The following is a 449-nucleotide window of genomic DNA, read 5'->3' as shown; positions in this document are numbered from 1 at the left end:
CTTCCTCAGATGTTTACATGAGCTTGTGGGGAAGCTGAGCATGCTGGATCTTCGGCTTAGTCGTCCGGCTTTCTCTCTCATTACGTTCACCAAGCAGAGTGCTGGTGGAGAGTTGCATGCTGGGAGAACAACACTGCCTCACCTCAAATTATATTAGCAGTGTTCAGCCAAATTAATGCATCAGCTGCGTTGCTCTATTTCTACCATAGATCTGCCTTGAATTTTTTTTTCGTTTCATTTTTATAAAAGAAGAGAATTTGACAGAGTATAGCCAAAGTAAGAAGAAAGTACACCTTTAGAATGTTTAATTATTCTAAAATTATTCAAATATACTATCCTGTGGTGTACCTTTTCACTAACTGTTGTACACTGACACTAAAAAACACCGGAGTAATGGAGGTATGGATATGCACAGCTGGACATTACAAAATATAGGTTTTAAAAAGCTT

General features: G+C 38.3%; 1 protein-coding gene across 1 annotated transcript in view; it reads right to left on the bottom strand.

The window, feature by feature from the left end:
* Window positions 1–232: 232 nt before the first annotated feature.
* The window catches only part of sorcs3 (sortilin related VPS10 domain containing receptor 3), a gene marked incomplete in the record, with an annotated part of 346,527 nt that continues 346,310 nt past the window's right edge, over window positions 233–449 (bottom strand). Inside the window, 1 exon segment of the mRNA XM_036137616.1 lies at window positions 233–381.

This window comes from Fundulus heteroclitus, chromosome 5 (genome assembly GCF_011125445.2).
Source record: "Fundulus heteroclitus isolate FHET01 chromosome 5, MU-UCD_Fhet_4.1, whole genome shotgun sequence".
NCBI lineage: Eukaryota > Metazoa > Chordata > Actinopteri > Cyprinodontiformes > Fundulidae > Fundulus > Fundulus heteroclitus.
This window is presented reverse-complemented; position numbering and strand designations above follow the sequence as displayed.